A 16,165-nucleotide genomic window follows, 5' to 3' on the forward strand; every position below is an offset into this window, starting at 1 on the left:
TCACATAAAGTGAACGTTTGTTGTGCCATTTCTCGTGAAAAAGTGTACCTTCTTTTTCAAGTAAACATAGTGACTAGAATAAGCTGTCTTCAAATGCTGCACAACTGGCTTTTTCCACAACCTGAGGGGGACTCTGATGATTTCATTTTCCAACAGGATACAGCATGACCACAGTGTCACAACAACGTACATCAGATTCTTACTGACACTCTGCCTCAACGCTGGATAGGACGCACGGGACCCGGAGACACTGTCCTGCTTTCTTGGCCATCTCCCTTTCACCTTGTGACATAGAAGAAGTGAAGAACAGAATAACAGTCGCCACTAACTTCTGTAAAAGGAGATATATTGAGTAAAGTTCATGGCGAATTTAGCTATTATCTAGATCTTGTTCGTGCTGCTGGTAGTGGACACACAGAACATTTGTAATAATACACCTTTGAGATTTTGTGAGTATTTTGCAATCGATCCCATGTTTGTAGTACGTTTAAATCAATAAATATATAGTTTTGAAATCACATCATTCTTTCCGGAACACTCCGTGTTGTTGTTGTTGTTGTGGTCTTCAGTGCTGAGACTGGTTTGATGCAGCTCTCCATGCTACTCTATCCTGTGCAAGCTTCTTCATCTCCCAGTACTTACTGCAACCTACATCCTTCTGAATCTGCTTAGTGAATTCATCTCTTGGTCTCCCTCTACGATTTTTACCCTCCACGCTGCCCTCCAATGCTAAATTTGTGGTCCCTTGATGCCTCAGAACATGTCCTACCAACCGATCCCTTCTTCTCGTCAAGTTATGCCACAAACTTGTCTTCTCCTCAATCCTATTCAATACCTTCTCATTAGTTATGTGATCTACTCATATAATCTTCAGCATTCTTCTGTAGCACCAAGTTTCGAAAGCTTATATTCTCTTCTTGTCCAAACTATTTATATTTCTCTTCTTCAGAAACGCTTTCCTTGCCGTTGCCAGTCTACATTTTATATCCCCTTTACTTCGACCATCATCAGTTATTTTGCTACACAAATAACAGAACTCCTTTACTACTTTAAGTGTCTCATTTCCTAATCCAATTCGCTCAACATCACCCGACTTAATTCGACTACATCCCGTATACACTCCGTATACAAACGAATTAGAAGACCATCTGCCATCCGTCTTAGGCTCTTTACAGATGATGATGTTGTTTAAAGGTAAAGTTCCGCGTTCAGGCCCCAAATCGGGTCAGTTCGGTCCGACCAGTCACCGTGTCATCCTGTGACTGGATGCGGTATGGAGGGGCATGTGAGTCGTTGTCGGGTTTCTTGAGTTTGGAAACTCTGCTGGTCGGTCGAACAGCTCCTCAATTGGCCCCATGAGGTTGAGCGTAGCCCGTTCCAGTCGTTCCACCAGGGAAAAATCCATGACTGTAGCGAGAATCGAACCTGGATCCTTCGCATGACAGTCATGATCACTCATCCACGGAGGCGGGCTTGCTGCTGTTTAACCTCAGTAAAGTCATCACAAGATCGATTCCAAATGTAAGATGATTTACATCTACATCTACATTTATACTCCGCAAGCCACCCAACGGTCTGTGGCGGAGGGCACTTTACGTGCCACTGTCATTACCTCCCTTTCCTTTCCAGTCGCGTATGGTTCGCGGTAAGAACGACTGTCTGAAAGCCTCCGTGCGCGCTCTAATCTCTCTAATTTTACATTCGTGATCTCCTCGGGAGGTATAAGTGGGGGGAAGCAATATATTCGATACCTCATCCAGATACGCACCCTCTCGAAACCTGGCGAGCAAGCTACACCGCGATGCAGAGCGCCTCTCTTGCAGAGTCTGCCACTTGAGTTTATTAAACATCTCCGTAACGCTATCACGGTTACCAAATAACCCTGTGACGAAACGCGCCGCTCTTCTTTGGATCTTCTCTATCTCCTCCGTCAACCCGATCTGGTACGGATCCCACACTGATGAGCAATACATAAGTATAGGTTGAACGAGTGTTTTGTAAGCCACATCCTTTGTTGATGGACTACATTTTCTAAGGACTCTCCCAATGAATCTCAACCTGGTACCCGCCTTACCAACAATTAATTTTATGTGATCATTCCACTTCAAATCGTTTCGGGAGTACTAGGATAGGTTAGTGTTGTTTAACGTCCCGTCGACAACGAGGTCATTAGAGACGGAGCACAAGCTCAGGTTACGGAAGGATGGGGAAGGAAATCGGCCGTGCCCTTTCAAAGGAACCATCCCGGCATTTGCCTGAAACGATTTAGGGAAATCACTCGGGAGTACTACATCTGCAAGGTTTGCAGGAGAACTTCTATAAATATTCTATTTCTCTATTGACCAACAATTAATTTTATGTGATCATTCCACTTCAAATCGTTCCGCACGCATACTCCCAGATATTTTACAGATGTAACTGCTACCAATGTTTGTTCCGCTATCATATAATCATACAACAAAGGATCCTTCTTTTTATGTATTCGCAATACATTACATTTGTCTATGTTAAGGGACAGTTGCCACTCCCTGCACCAAGTGCCTATCCGCTGCAGATCTTCCTGCATTTCGCTACAATTTTCTAATGCTGCAACTTCTCTGTGTACAACAGCACCATCCGCGAAAAGCCGCATGGAACTTCCGACACTATCTACTAGGTCATTTATATGTATTGTGAAAAGCAATGGGCCCATAACACTCCCCTGTGGCACGCCAGAGGTTACTTTAACGTCTGTAGACGTCTCTCCATTGATTTAGGCAAGAAGTCAGTCGGTCCCAAAAGTGGCAACTGACGTTAAACAACTGGAGGGTCTCTACGTGAGCCTCTTCATGTTGTTGATAATTCTTCCAGGTTATATGGCCGTGCTCCATGGAATTCTTCTATTCCTAACGTTTCGTCCTATACTACTTGGACATCCTCAGAGGTATGGCTATTCAAACTCATTTAAATCTTGATAACCTGCCATTGTAGCAGTAGTAACCGACCTAACAACTGCGCCAGATTCTTGTTGTCTTATATAGGCGTTGCCGACCGCAGCGTCGTATTCTGCCAGTTTACATACCTCTGTATTTGAATACGCATGCCTATACTGGTTTCTTTGCGCTTCAGTGTATGTCCATCTTTCAACTCGGTCAGGAAAAACATTAATCAGACAAAAATGCTGTCGTTTTAGTACCATCTGTTTTGCTTCTTCCGTACCCTGTTAAGAGATTCATCGAATTATCTATCTAGATCCTACTAAAAGGAACTATTTACGAGGCTGACTGCAACTGCTTCTGCTCTGCTTGCGCCCATACTGAAATTTCTGGTGAAAACCAATCGTAACCGACTTTTAGTCACAGCTGGCACATTCTCAAAGTAATGACACACGCGGCAGCATTTTCCCATTTTCCTTTTATTAATCTACCCCTTTATACTCCTTTGTCATGGGTTTTCATGTAAGTTCGATTAGGAAAGATAGGAGTGCGTATCCAGATTATCATGTATCAACCATCAGATCTACACGATACAATGGCACACTTCTTTGCGATAGGATGGTTGTGTCTGCAAACATTTATCAAGTGCAAAAGGCAAAGAACTGTGTAGAACAGTACGAGGATATGAGAGGGATCCGACAGATCTCTCTAAGTGTTATAGTCCCTCTGCTGTTTATAATATATACACGTAAATGATTTAGGAAAAGGCCTGAGCTATCTTAAACCGTTTGTAGATGATGCTATCATTTACCGTCTAATAAAGTCATCAGAAATTAAAAACCAGTGTGGCAAAATGATTTAGACAAGGTATGTGCATGGTGCGAAAACTGTCAATTACCTATAAATATTTTCTACTGTCGCGGAAGAGGGAAGAGAGCGTCACAGATATGATACGAGACTTGGGGTGGCAATAGTTAAAACAAAGGTGTTTTTCGTTGCGGGAAGATCTTTTCACAAAATTTTAATCTCCAACCCACTGCTCTGAATGCAAGAATATTTTGTTGACAGCCACCTACACAGGAAGAAATGATCGCTGTAATAAAATAAGAGAAATCAGAGTTCATACAGGAAGATTTGAGTGTTCGTTTCTCCCTGGATGCTGTTGAAATATGGGTCGGTAGATAAGTAGAGTGAAAATGGTCCGATGAACGTTCTGCCAGGCACTTAAGTGTGCCTTGCAAAGTAGTCTTGTAAATGCAGACGCAGATCTAGCAAAGCCTTGAATTTTGCTTGCTCAGGTTCCACTTCACGCACTTCTTGGCGTGATATAACAGTGTGTTAACAGCCAATCCTTTCCGTAGTCGTACTTGTACAAAGATAATGGGACACAACCTCTACGAGTTCACAAATAATAATAATATTTAGTTTATGTCTGTTTTATAGTCTGTTGCAATAATCTGACTTTTTGTAAACAAATTTTTACAAAATGAAATAATTATTGTGAAACATTTTATTCGTAATAAAAAACGCTAACTAAAAACGTCATATGCATAATCGTTATTTACACAATGTTAACTTAAAAAAGTTGAAATTGATTTGTCAGAATTTTGCGTACGAAAATATAGATTGAATTTATCGATATTGCTCCGCGACGTGAAATTCCCGTTTAGGCGAACTCGCGGACCTCAGGACAATGCATTCAGCGGCTTCTTCCTTTTTCCTCGGTTGAATAAACCATTGCGTGGCGGAAATTCCAGAGTGAGAACGACTCGAGTTTCATGGTGGAACGTTCCCTACACAGCCAAAATGCAGACTTCAACAACAAAGCTCTCCCCTGTGTCATCCACCATTTCGAAAAATTTGTCCCATTGAAAGGCGACTATGTAGAGGAGGACCAACACCTTCACCATGTTGCTTGATTTTTTCGAAGTGTTAATAAAACATCATCAGTAATTGTCAAAAATGGTTCAAATGGCTCTGAGCACTATGGGACTTAACTTCTGAGGTCATCAGTCCCCTAGAGCTTAGAACTACTTAAACCTAACTAACGTAAGGACATCACATACATCCATGCCAGAGGCAGTATTCGGACCTACGACCGTAGCGGTCGCGCGGTTCCAGACTGTAGCGCCTAGAACCGCTCGGCTATCCCGGCCGGCAAAGTTGTCAAAAGTTTGTATAACTGAAGACCAAATTCAACAGTGGAAAATAAAGGGTGGAGTGTAACAATATTATGAAAACGATAGTTGCTTTTCACTACACAGCGGAGATGCTGAGTCACAGATAGGCAGAACAAAAACACTCTCATGAAGTCAGCTTTCGGCCAAAAAGGTCTTCGTCGGCGATAGACAACACGCGCGCACGCACACACACACACACACACACACACACACACACACACACACACACACACACACACTAGCACACACTGATGCAAACGTAATTCACACACACACACACACACACACACACACACACACACACACACTGACACACGCCAACGCAACTCACACACATGTGACCACAGTCTCTGGCTGCTGAGGCCACAGTATGATCATGTGTGTGTGCGTGTGTGTGTGTGTGTGTGTGTGTGTGTGTGTGTGTGTTTTGTCTATTTTCGACGAAGGCCTTGTTCGCCAGAAGCTCACTTTCTGAGAGTCTGTTTGTTGTGCCTATCTGCAGTTCAGCATCTCCGCTATATAGTGAGTAGCAACTACCCTTTTCATAATACCGAGCACCAAATCGTTGGGAGAAGACAATTGATTAAAACTTCATCCATCTATTTCTATCGAATAGCCGCATATGACAGTCATACTGTACACTAACTTGGTCATCATTCACACCAATTAAGTTATATGTTGACATTAGTTCAACTAACTTCATCCAGTATCCTAAAGAACAGCATAACACTTATCAAAATACTCTCTCTCTCTCTCTCTCTTTCTTTCTCACCGCCGCATGATTCCTTTGAAAGATGCACTAACTTTCGAATCGTGCATCATTCATCGTGGCCAAAGGGCAACGGAGACGTCCCTACTTTAAACTTAGTTTTGTTACCTAATTACTCCCAAACCTACAAAACAATGACTTTGTTCCTCTAAATGAAAACTGCTGTTGTGCTTCCAGATAACTGAACAGATCCATTTGAAAATGAAAAGAACTGTGTTGATGTCTTTACATCCGTGGTAAATAAGGCAATTAGATCACAGTGGCAATTATTTTACGAGGCTCTTCTCACTAATCGATACCTTGAGATCAGATTACCGATACACTGCGAGTGGCAGAAGATACTTCACATGTTGTTTAGGGTGTGACGTGTGCCTGCTGTGTTTATATAGTTCAACCACAGCTGTACAAAACATAAAGACATCTAAGATCTCAATTGCACTTTTCTGTTGTGTCGCCAGTATTCTGACTGGTTTGAGCGGCCCGCCACGAATTCCTTTCCTCTCCTGTGCCAATCTCTTTGTCTCAGAATGAAATGGTAATTAAGTCAAGAGCCTAAGCTGTTGACAGGCGTTGATATACATCACCGGGACTTGAAAATTTGTGCTTCGACCGGGACTCGAACCCGGGATCTCCTGCTTACATGGCAGACGCTCTATCCATCTGAGCCACCGAGGGCAGAGAAGATAGTGCGACTGCAAGGATTTATCCGTTTCGACATGCCCGAAAGAACAGATACCATCTTCATATATCTTCTTCTCAGAGTCTCACTTACACACACCATCTTCAACCATTAGTTGAACACATTCGGAGCTCTCAAATCCCCTACATTTTTACTCTCTATGGCTCGTTCAAGTACCAAGGAAGTTATTCCCTGACGTCCTACCATCCTCCGCTTTCTTCTTGTCAGTATTTCCCATATGTTCTTTTCTTTGCCATGTCTGCGGGGAATCTCCTCGTTCCTTATGTTAGCAATTAACCTAATTTCTACATCTACATCTACATAGATACTCCACGAGCCACCGTAGGCTGCGTGGCGGAGGGTACCCTGTACCGTTACTTGTCATTGGCCCTCCTGTTCCACTCGCCAATAGAGCGAGGGAAAAACGACTGTCTCTACGCCTCAGTATGAGCCCTAATTTCTCGTATCTTATCTTTGCGGTCCTCACGTGTAATGTATGTTGGCGGCAGTTGAATCTTTCTGCATTCAGCTTAAAAAAGCCGGTTCTCTAACTTTTCTCAGTAGTGTTTCTCGAAAAGAACGTCGCCTTCCCTCCAGGGATTCCCACTTGAGTTCCCGAAGCATCTCCATAACACTTACGTACTGTTCGAACCCACCGGTATCATGTCTAGCAGCCGCCTCTGAATTGCTTCGATGTCTTCCCTCAATCCGACCTGGTGTGTATCCCAAACACTCGAGCGGTACTCAAGAATAGGTCGCAATAGCGTCCTGTATGCGGTCTCCTTTACAGGTGAACCACTCTTTCCTAAAATTCTCCCAGTAAATCCAAGTCGACCATTCGCCTCCCCTACCACAGTTTTCACATGCCCGTTCCACCTTATATCCTTTTGCAATGCTACGCCCATATATTTAAACGACTTGACTGCGTCAAGCAGGACACTAATAATACTGTATCCGAGCATTACAGATTTGATCTTCCTACTCACCCGCATTAACTTACATTTTTTTCACATTTCCAGCTGCCATTCATCACACCAACTGGATATTTTGTCAAAGTCGTATTGTATCTTCCTACAGTCACTCAACTTGATACCTTACCGTACACCACGGCATCGTCAGCAAACAATCGCACGTTGCTGCCCACCCTGTGCGCCGAATCATTTATCCATACAGAGAACAACAGCGGTCCTATCTCACTTCCCTGGGGCTCTCCTGACGATACTGCTGTCTCTGATGAACACTCGCCGTCGAGGATAACATACTGGGTTCTATTATATAAGAAATTTTCGAGCCACTCACATATCTGTTAACTTTTTCGATATGCTCGTACCTTCGTTAATAGCGTGCGATGGGGCACCATTTCAAACGCTTTCCGGAAATTTAGAAAGATGGAATCTGCCTGTTGCCCTTCATTTTCGATACCATTCTAGAGCACCACATCCCAAACTCTTCCATTCCCTTCTTTTCCGGTTTTCCCACAGTCCATGATTCACTATCATACAATACTGTTCAAAAATGGTTCAAATGGCTCTGAGCACTATGTGACTTAACGTCTGAGGTCATCAGTCCCCTAGAACTTAGGACTACTTAAACCTAAGTAACCTAAGGACATCACATACATCCATGCCCGAGGCAGGATTCGAACCTGCGAATGTAGTGGTCTCGCGGTTCCAGACTGAAGCGCCTAGAACAGCTCGGCCTAAGCAGCCGGCTTACAATATTGTTCTTCAAATGTACAATCTCATAAATTTCTTCTTTTGTTCAGGTAGTAGAGGAATGCCCTCTTTTCGTATACTAGTCTGCTTTTTATGACTTCCCTGCATTGCGCGTCATGTGATATTTTAGTTCCAAGGTGGAATAATTACTTTGTCTATTCCGTGGTCACCAACTTAGATGTTAATCTTTTTGTTAATCTCATTTCTGTTTCTTCTCACTACTGTCGTATTTCTTCAGCTTACTTTCATATCAGAATACGAATTACCATCATCTGCTGGAGTCGGCAGATGACGGGTGAAGTGATCGCTATAGCAAAACTCTACAATACCAGTATTGCTGGCCCCTGATTTAATCACAACTGAGGTAGAATCTTCCAACATGTCAATCAGGGGCCTGAAGATGGAGTAGTAAAACGCTGAAACTGGTTGCCAACTAAAATAAGGTATGAAACTAGACGGCACAAAAGTGATTCATTTGCCTTGGTGCAGGAATTGGCAATTGATCCTCAACGTAAACAAATGTAACTTACTTCATTGGTTAAATAATGTAGGTAGTTGTGTTCATTGATTAAGTCAAGTTAGTCTGTTGACATTATTCTGACTGGAGGAAAAAAAAATCACATATGGCTCAATCATAGGTCTGCTATTGTTCCTTAAGAAAACGGTCTTCTTCTAATACACAACAAACAGAATTAGTTCTTTTTGCAGACAGTAGTAATATTGTAATCAGTCCAAGTTTCAGACAGTACCACAAGAAATGGGAAACAATGTTCTTAAAAGTATCATTGACAGTACCACCTAAAATTTTAAAAAGACACAACATATTTACTTCGGCTCATCTATTTGTATTACACTATTCATAAGCGTAACACATAGTGATAATATAATAAACAGGGTGAAAATTTCAAAATTCTTAGGTGTCCATATTATGAGAATTAAAAAAGGAATAAGTGCACTTTGGAACTCCTAAAACAACTTAGTTCAGCCACATTTGCACTCAGTATCTATGCAAATCTTATGGAGAGAAGAATCAGTAAGTTAACATTTTTTAAATATTTTCGTTCAGTAATGTCATATGGAATAATGTTCTGGGACAACTAGTCTTTAAGAAGAAAAGTCTTCATTGCTCAAAAATGTGCTGTCACGACAATATATGGTGCACACCCAGGTTCATCTGGTAGATATCTGTTTAAAGAGTTGAATGTTTTGACTACTGCTTCACGGTATATTTATTCTCTCATGTAGTTTGTTGTAAATAATCCACAGCAGTCAAAAAGGAACAATGCTGTACGTAATTACAGTACCAGAAAAAAACTGCCATGAAGGTTGTCTTTAGCTCAAGAAGGGGTGCACAGGGCTGCAGCCAAACGTTTTGGTCCCTCCCCCAGCGATACAAAATGTCTGACAGACAACAAAGCAGAATTTGAAAATAAAAAGTTTCTCCTTGGCGACTCCTTCTATTCCGTAGAAGAATTTCCAGCATTCGGGCGTGATTACAAAATAATCCGTAATGTGAAAAAAAAAGAGTCATTCCAATTTATTACGATTCATCTGGCAAATGTAACACGGAACATGAAGCTAACTAAGTTGCTTCATGCGTGAGCCCACACACTGGACGTGATTTCTGAATCTTAAAACAATTTCAAATGCCCACCGTAGGCTGTCTAATTTTTTTTATACAGATGTAATTTATTGCATCGTGATCCAATAAATTACATTAATGGCCAGTTTTAGACTGTGGAATTTTCAAATGAAGTTGCGTAAGTCAGGTGTGTGTACTAATTAAAAACATTTTAGTACTATGTGGAAACAGAGACCAGTACCCAGACACACATGGAAATCTGCATATACAGGATTAAAAAAAAAAAAGTATTTCATATTTTGAGAGGTGGTAGTATGGACCAAACCAAAAAAGTCAAGTAAACAGGGGCTGAAAAATGCATACATTAAGAGTTATTAGCACGTAGTCGTCTTCGCTAGCGTGAAACACGTCTTTTGTAGTGCAAGCTCCGTCCTTTTCCAATTTTGTAAAGTCGTAATATAGCCCAGAAAAGTAAAAAAGAGTTCAGTAAACGTGGGCCCTAAAATGTATACCGTAAGAGCTATTAGCACTTCATCTTCATTACAGCAAACACAACTTTTTTACTGAGAATGTGGTCATAGTTATTAAGGTACGCGCTTTAGATCTCATGTGATACATTTCCAGAGGTTGCCCCTCAGTCTGCAAGATCCGGGCAGTCGCAGAGGGTGGGCTTACTGGTAGTTGGGAGCTCCAACGTCAGGCGCGTAATGGGGCCCCTTAGGGAAATGGCAGCAAGAGAGGGGAAGAAAACCAATGTGCACTCCGTGTGCATACCGGGGGGAGTCATTCCAGATGTGGAAAGGGTCCTTCCGGATGCCATGAAGGGTACAGGGTGCACCCATCTGCAGGTGGTCGCTCATGTCGGCACCAATGATGTGTGTCGCTATGGATCGGAGGAAATCCTCTCTGGCTTCCGGCGGCTATCTGATTTGGTGAAGACTGCCAGTCTCGCTAGCGGGATGAAAGCAGAGCTCACCATCTGCAGCATCGTCGACAGGACTGACTGCGGACCTTTGGTACAGAGCCGAGTGGAGGGTCTGAATCAGAGGCTGAGACGGTTCTGCGACCGTGTGGGCTGCAGATTCCTCGACTTGCGCCATAGGGTGGTGGGGTTTCGGGTTCCGCTGGATAGGTCAGGAGTCCACTACACGCAACAAGCGGCTACACGGGTAGCAGGGGTTGTGTGGCGTGGGCTGGGCGGTTTTTTAGGTTAGATGGCCTTGGGCAAGTACAGAAAGGGCAACAGCCTCAACGGGTGCGGGGCAAAGTCAGGACATGCGGGGACCAAGCAGCAATCGGTATTGTAATTGTCAACTGTCGAAGCTGCGTTGGTAAAGTACCGGAACTTCAAGCGCTGATAGAAAGCATCGAAGCTGAAATCGTTATAGGTACGGAAAGCTGGCTTAAGCCAGAGATAAATTCTGCCGAAATTTTTACAAAGGTACAGACGGTGTTTAGAAAGGATAGATTGCATGCAACCGGTGGTGGAATGTTCATCGCTGTTAGTAGTAGTTTATCCTGTAGTGAAGTAGAAGTGGATAGTTCCTGTGAATTATTATGGGTGGAGGTTACACTAAACAACCGAACTAGGTTAATAATTGGCTCCTTTTACCGACCTCCCGGCTCAGCAGCATTAGTGGCAGAACAACTGAGAGAAAATTTGGAATACATTTCACATAAATTTTCTCAGCATGTTATAGTCTTAGGTGGAGATTTCAATTTACCAGATATAGACTGGGACACTCAGATGTTTAGGACGGGTGGTAGGGACAGAGCATCGAGTGACATTATACTGAGTGCACTATCCGAAAATTACCTCGAGCAATTAAACAGAGAACCGACTCGTGGAGATAACATATTGGACCTACTGATAACAAACAGACCCGAACTTTTCGACTCTGTATGTACAGAACAGGGAATCAGTGATCATAAGGCCGTTGCAGCATCCCTGAATATGGAAGTTAATAGGAATATAAAAAAAGGGAGGAAGGTTTATCTGTTTAGCAAGAGTAATAGAAGGCAGATTTCAGACTACCTAACAGATCAAAACGAAAATTTCTGTTCCGACACTGACAATGTTGAGTGTTTATGGAAAAAGTTCAAGGCAATCGTAAAATGCGTTTTAGAGAGGTACGTGCCGAGTAAAATTGTGAGGGACGGGAAAAACCCACCGTGGTAGAACAACAAAGTTAGGAAACTACTGCGAAAGCAAAGAGAGCTCCACTCCAAGTTTAAACGCAGCCAAAACCTCTCAGACAAACAGAAGCTAAACGATGTCAAAGTTAGCGTAAGGAGGGCTATGCGTGAAGCGTTCATTGAATTCGAAAGTAAAATTCTATGTACCGAATTGACAGAAAATCCTAGGAAGTTCTGGTCTTACGTTAAATCAGTAAGTGGCTCGAAACAGCATATCCAGACACTACGGGATGATGATGGCATTGAAACAGAGGATGACACGCGTAAAGCTGAAATACTAAACACCTTTTTCCAAAGCTGTTTCACAGAGGAAGACCGCACTGCAGTTCCTTCTCTAAATCCTCGCACAAACGAAAAAATGGCTGACATCGAAATAAGTGTCCAAGGAATAGAAAAGCAACTGGAATCACTCAACAGAGGAAAGTCCACTGGACCTGACGGGATACCAATTCGATTCTACACAGAGTACGCGAAAAAACTTGCCCCCCTTCTAACAGCCGTGTACCGCAAGTCTCTAGAGGAATGGAGGGTTCCAGATGATTGGAAAAGAGCACAGATAGTCCCAGTCTTCAAGAAGGGTCGTCGAGCAGATGCGCAAAACTATAGACCTATATCTCTTACGTGGATCTCTTGTAGAATTTTAGAACATGTTTTTTGCTCGCGTATCATGTCTTTTCTGGAAACCCAGAATCTACTATGTAGGGATCAACATGGATTCCGGAAACAGCGATCGTGTGAGACCCAATTCGCCTTATTTGTTCATGAGACCCAGAAAATATTAGATACAGGCTCCCAGGTGGATGCTATTTTTCTTGACTTCCGGAAGGCGTTCGATACAGTTCCGCACTGTCGCCTGATAAACAAAGTAAGAGCCTACGGAATATCAGACCAGCTGTGTGGCTGGATTGAAGAGTTTTTAGCAAACAGAACACAGCATGTTGTTATCAATGGAGAGACGTCTACAGACGTTAAAGTAACCTCTGGCGTGCCACAGGGGAGTGTTATGGGACCATTGCTTTTCACAATATATATAAATGACTTAGTAGATAGTGTCGGAAGTTCCATGCGGCTTTTCGCGGATGATGCTGTAGTATACAGAGAAGTTGCTGCATTAGAAAATTGTAGCAAAATACAGGAAGATCTGCAGCGGATAGGCACTTGGTGCAGGGAGTGGCAGCTGACCCTTAACATAGACAAATGTAATGTATTGCGAATACATAGAAAGAAGGATCCCTTATTGTATGATTATATGATAGCGGAACAAACACTGGTAGCAGTTACTTCTGTAAAATATCTGGGAGTATGCGTACGGAACGATTTGAAGTGGAATGATCATATAAAACTAATTGTTGGTAAGGCGGGTACCAGGTTGAGTTTCATTGGGAGAGTGCTTAGAAAATGTAGTCCATCAACAAAGGAGGTGGCTTACAAAACACTCGTTCGACCTATACTTGAGTATTGCTCATCAGTGTGGATTCCGTACCAGGTCGGGTTGACGGAGGAGATAGAGAAGATCCAAAGAAGAGCGGCGCGTTTCGTCACTGGGTTATTTGGTAACCGTGATAGCGTTACGGAGATGTTTAATAAACTCAAGTGGCAGACTCTGCAAGAGAGGCGCTCTGCATCGCGGTGTAGCTTGCTCGCCAGGTTTCGAGAGGGTGCGTTTCTGGATGAGGTATCGAATATATTGCTTCCCCCTACTTATACTTCCCGAGGAGATCACGAATGTAAAATTAGAGAGATTAGAGCGCGCAAGGAGGCTTTCAGACAGTCGTTCTTCCCGCGAACCATACGCGACTGGAACAGGAAAGGGAGGTAATGACAGTGGCACGTAAAGTGCCCTCCGCCACACACCGTTGGGTGGCTTGCGGAGTATCGATGTAGATGTAGATGTAGATTGTGTATTATGTATTGAAGCGGGGACCTAGAAACGATGGAGAGGCTTCGTCCCGCCGTAGCCCTCAGTGGTACACAACCCCACAACAGGCCACAGCAGTCCACCCACCCCACTGCCGCCCCACACCAAACCCAGGGTTACTGTGCAGTTCGCCCCCCTCTCACACCCCACCCCCACCCCGGGAATGTCTCATACCAGACAAGCGGAAAAACAATCCGGCACACCGGACCTCGACTCTGATCCGCCTTCCCGCTGGGGAAGCAGCGCCTTAGACCGCGCTGCTAGCCTGCGGGCAATGTGATACATGATGCAATAAATTTCTTCTTTGTGAGGAATCTTAGAGCCTACGGTGGACATTTGAAACTGTTATAACATTCAGAGACAATTCATTACCCAAAAATGCACGGAAGACCCATCATCGTAAGATTGTACGATTTCGGAAAATCAGTAAAAATAGTCGCATCCATCAAATATCTGGGAGTGAGCGTACGGAGCGACCCGAAGTGGAACGACCGCAAAATACTGATGGCAGGTGAGGTGGATGCCAGACTGGGGCTCACTGGTAGAGTACTCAGGAAGTTTAGTCCGCCCAAAGCAGGTAGCTTACAAATCCCTCGTTCGACCAATACTCGACTACTGCTGGGACTATTAACAGATACAATTCATAGAGGAAGCAGTGAAGATCCAAAGAAGAGGAGCACATTTCGATATGGGATCGTCATTGGGGTACTTATCCAGTGAAATGAAATGTTGTGTGGCTAGGGCCTCCCGTCGAGTAGACCGTTTGCCTGGTGCAAGTCTTTTGAGTTGACGCCACTCCGGCGACTTGAGTATCGATACTCATGCAGTTCGAATGGCAGACGCTACAGTGCTGGTGTTGTGCATGACACTGCGATTTTCTGTTAAAATTGCGAGAACGTAGTTTACTAGAATCGTCGACCAATATGTTGCCTCTTCCAATGTGTCTCTCACTTAAACACACTATGTGATCAAAAGTATTCGGACACCTGGCTGAAAACGACTTTCAAGTTCGTGGCGCCCTCCATCGGTAGTATGGTGCTGGCACACCCTTCGCCTCCATGGCAGCTTACACTCTCGCAGGCACACCTTCAATCAAGTGCAGTAAGGTTTCTTGAGGAATGGCAGCCCAATCTTCAAGGAGTGCTGCACTGAGGAGATGTATAGATGTCGGTCGGCAGGCTTGGCATGAAGGTGGCATTCCAAAACATCCCAAAGGTGTTCTATAGGATTCAAGTCAGGACTCTGTGCAGGCCAGTCCATTACAGGCATGTGATTGTCGTGTAACCACTCCGCCACAGGCGGTGCATTATGAACAGGTGCTCGATCGTGTTGAAAGATGCAATCGCCATCCCCGAATTGAACAGTGGGAACCATGAAGGCGCTTAAAACATCTATGTAAGCCTGTGCTGTGATAATGCCACGCAATGCAACAAGTGGTGTAAGCACCCTCCATGAAAAACACGACCACACCGTAACACCACCGCCTCCGAATTTTACTATTGGCACTACAGACATTGCCAGATGACGTTCAGCGGACATTCGCCATACCCACACGCTGCCATCGAATCGCCACATTCTGTACCGTGATTCGTCACTCCACACAACGTTTTTCCACTGTTCAATCGTCCAGTGTTTTCCTTACACCAATAGAGGCGTCGTTTGGCATTTACCGGCGTGATGTGTAGATTATCAGCAGCTGCTCGACCATGAAATCCAAGTTTTATGGCCTCCCACCTAACTGCCATAGTACTTGCAGTGGATCTTGATGCAGTTTGGAATTCCTGTGTGATGGTCTGGATAGATGTCTGCCTATTACACATTACGACCCTCTTCAACTGTCGGCGGTCTCTGTCAGTCAACAGACGAGGTCGGCCTGTACGGTTTTGTGCTGTACGTGCCCCTACACGTTTCCACTTCACCATCACATCGGAAACAGTGGATCTAGGGATGTTTAGCAGTGTGGAAATCTCACGAGCAGACGTATGACACAAGTGACACCCAATCACCTGACCACATTCCAAGTCTGTGTGTTTCGCAGAGCGCCTCATCATGTCTAATGACTACTGAGGTCGCTGATATGGAGTACCTGGCAGTAGGTGGCAGCACAATGCGCCTAATACGAAAAACGTACGTTTTGGGGGTGTCTGGATACTGTTGATCACATAGTGTACCATGAATGTGACCTTAGCGAGATTCGAGCTCACATGCAGG

At 43.9% G+C, this 16,165-nt stretch overlaps 1 non-coding gene across 1 annotated transcript; it reads right to left on the reverse strand.

Moving 5' to 3' along the window:
- Positions 1 to 6,465: 6,465 nt before the first annotated feature.
- Positions 6,466 to 6,540, reverse strand: Trnat-ugu. Its single transcript has one exon. It is a non-coding gene; the product is annotated as a tRNA-Thr (tRNA).
- Between the last annotated feature and the right edge of the window lie 9,625 nt (positions 6,541 to 16,165).

This window comes from Schistocerca americana, chromosome 9 (genome assembly GCF_021461395.2).
Source record: "Schistocerca americana isolate TAMUIC-IGC-003095 chromosome 9, iqSchAmer2.1, whole genome shotgun sequence".
NCBI lineage: Eukaryota > Metazoa > Arthropoda > Insecta > Orthoptera > Acrididae > Schistocerca > Schistocerca americana.